The 3,401-nt window shown below is 29.5% G+C and overlaps 1 protein-coding gene across 1 annotated transcript in view; it reads left to right on the forward strand.

Moving 5' to 3' along the window:
* The window catches only part of LOC117178386 (protein NDRG3-like), a 193,235-nt gene that overhangs the window by 69,174 nt on the left and 120,660 nt on the right, over positions 1 to 3,401 (forward strand). The gene's annotated exons all lie outside the window — the stretch shown is intronic.

Consider the following 3,401-nt stretch of genomic DNA (forward strand, 5'->3'; position numbering starts at 1 on the left):
GAAAGTATACACTGCGGAGCTCGCCCGTGCGAAATTCAATCACATCGCGCTGCACGTTTGTGTTCAACCCTCTACATGCATTCATTTTTAAAAAGCTATCGAGCAGTATTTTTCATTTTTCCAAATTCGGACTTTTGATTTTGACTCGTAATCTCACCACGCAGACAATACTTTTACGCGTTTTCGAGCGCTCAGCGAGATATTGCATCCAGGGGCTCAACTTATAATATTTTTAAATATCTTTTTTTAGCATAAATTAAATATTAAAAATTCGAAAATACAAATACTATTGTTTTCCAATTAATCTCTTGCAAAGTCAAATTTATCAGTATTAGGCCTTACCATTCATATCTTTAGTTTAGGTTTGTGATCAAATTTAAAAAAAAAATCAAATTATATTTAATAAGAAAGTATGAATTAAACACTATTAAATATACCATGATATTTTAAACCTATAATAAGGATTTTAATTTCAAAGCACAATGTTGATGTTGACAAGTTTAAATTGATAAACCACTAATTTGCAAATAATAATCTGAATTTAAACTTTCGAGTTTCGAAATTTTAAATTATATTAAAGAAGGCATTTAAAAATACGGCTATAATAAACAGAGTTGGCCACTTTCATCAGTGAATAAAATTCCTGGTCATTTTCTGGTTATTTCACGCTTGACAAAAATTTTTTTCATTCATTGAAATTCGAGTTGAAATTTGAAAGCTACACTGTTGAAGCTGTAGACTTTTTCATTTGAAGTAATAAAAACTAAACAAGAAACAAAAGAAGCCAAAATTGAACTTTTCTGAATTTTCAACTTTGCAAATCTTTTAAATTAAAGCTTAAAAAATTTGTCATTCAAAAACTTTTTATACAATCGTTCAATAATGAACAAGTTTTAAAATGGAAACCTTCTGATTTCAATAGGTTTTATTTTGAGGATTTCAAAATAAAGATTATCTTGAAATGAAAAATTTAAAAAGGTTGACTATCAATTTCACAAACTTTAATTGTACAAATTAAATTATAAAAGCTCACAGAGGCCTCTAACGTTAATTATTTATTAACCACTCAAAACGAAATATTTTAAAATATACAAATTAAATGTCCTTGCTTTTATCGATGGGAAAAATTCCCGGTTAAAACATTTTTTGTTTTCAATTTATTAAATTATCATGGAAAATGATGTGAATATAACATTTTTATCACTTATTATCAATACAATATGCAACTGTAGACAATTAAAAAAAATTTCTAATTGAGTTTTCAACAGTTTGTTTTTTAACAGTTGAATTTTCAAGTTTTGAAAATGGGAGAAAATTTAAAATTCTAATGTTGAAAGTTCAAATTAAATTTTCTATCTTTTTCAACTGTTTGAAATTCAATTTTCTGATTGCTTTAATTTTCATGTACTGCATTTTTAACAGCTGACATTCAATAAAATGCGAATTTTATATCATAAAAAAGGATTAAAAATGTTATATTAGCATAATTCTGCATGAGAATTTAATAAATAAACATTTCAATCCATAAATCGAATTTAGCCTTTTTCTTCGGAAACGAGGGGTTCACAACTCGACAGATGGACTGTACACTGACTTCAAGTGATTGGCTGTCCTGGTTCGGAAATTTATCTCTTTTGGATAAAAAATGAAAAATAATTTATTGGTTTAGAATTAAATTATTTTGTTAAAAAGTTATTCTTTATGGTTAAAATTTTAACGTCTTTCGTAATTGAAAATTCAACTGTTTTTGCAGACAATTGAACTATTGGACTGGAAAGAAACTTTTTGTTGAAAATTCATATTTTCGGGTTGAAAATTCAACTGCTTTGTAGAAAATTTGACTTTTTCGCTTGAAACTTCGACAGTTTGGCTGAAATTGTTTTTCTTTCATGATTCAAAAATATTTCTCAGTTACAAATGCAACTACATTTTGATAGAAAATTAAACTATTGCGTTCCAAATTAAATTTTTTGTCAAATATTCATATTTTCGGAATGAAAATTCAACTTCGTATTTTTTGCTTGAAATGTGAACAATTTGGTTGAAATCATTTTTCTTTTTTAAGTACAAAATCTTTCTTAGTTTAAAACTCAAAGCTTTTGTTAAATTTCGTATTTTTCGTTGGAAACTTAATTTCTTTTCGTTTTTCAAAAATAATCTGTTTTGGTCAAAAAGTCAAATACTTGATTAAAGTTGACATATTTTGTCAAAAATTAATTTTTATGTTCGAAAATTCATCATTTTTAATTGATAAGGGAACTATTTGACTGAAAATTCGGTTTTTCAGCATTCGATTGGTGGGCCGATCGAGTCAAATAAACCGATCCGAAAATAAACGCACGTTGAATCGAAAAAAATCATATTCGATCCGACGAAACGCACACGTTTAGTGCACAGCCTGCCCTATTTAGAATGAATTCGCCCAATAATTATATAACAATGCTCTAAATTTAGCAAATTCAATTTTAACATCGTTCAAAAATTCGAAATGAAATTTCATATTAAATATCTTCAAAGTTTAAAAAGTACCAAGACCTTCGCATATCGAATCAAAGCGACATTGTTACATTTAATGTTTATTTTAGGGAGAAAGTGAGGTCGCTGATGATTATTTTACTGATGCTATCGATTATGAGGTTGATGACATCTTTATGGACACGATTGATGACAACACTGAACCGAAAAATGAAGAAGACCAAGTTGAAAATGTACAGAAAAAAGGTTTTACATTACTCGAAGATGCAATCGAGAACGAAGTTTTTAGAAAACCTATTAATGTGCCGTTCAACAAAACTATAGGAGAAGTAGTGATCATGATCTTGAAGTTTGTTCTAGTGCACGCGCTTTCATTAACTGAGGCTCCTGATTTATTGTCCATGATTAATTGTATTTTTTCAGAATCTTTTCTACCAAACACTCGATATTTACTTAACAAATTATTTTATCCGAAAAGTTGTATGCTACTCCACGGAATTTGTTCTAAATGCGGTGCATATATAGGTAAATTGAATCGGAAGGAACGTCTTACAAAATGTAAAATATGTTGCATCTCTGATTTCTAAATTAATAGAGTCGAATAGTGCTAATTACAATTACATTGTAAATGAAAGAGTTTTTCAAAAAGGATACATACGTGATGTTTGTTACACCATTAAGCCATTTCCCTTTCGGGGTAGGCGTGACTCACTCGGCAGGGGAAAGGAGTACTGTGTGGATGGGATAGAGATTTTTCAGATTGATCCAGAATTCTCGTGCTATTTATGTAAATAACACGTTCGTTCCGCAACACTGCTCCGATTCAGGTTGATGATCAATCTCTCTAGCAATCACCCCAAGCGAAGAACCTCACGAAGCCGTTATGTAAGGATCCCCACTTGGGTCCATTAATAGCCAAGGTCTTT

This window comes from Belonocnema kinseyi, chromosome 1 (genome assembly GCF_010883055.1).
Source record: "Belonocnema kinseyi isolate 2016_QV_RU_SX_M_011 chromosome 1, B_treatae_v1, whole genome shotgun sequence".
Classification (NCBI taxonomy): Eukaryota; Metazoa; Arthropoda; class Insecta; order Hymenoptera; family Cynipidae; genus Belonocnema; species Belonocnema kinseyi.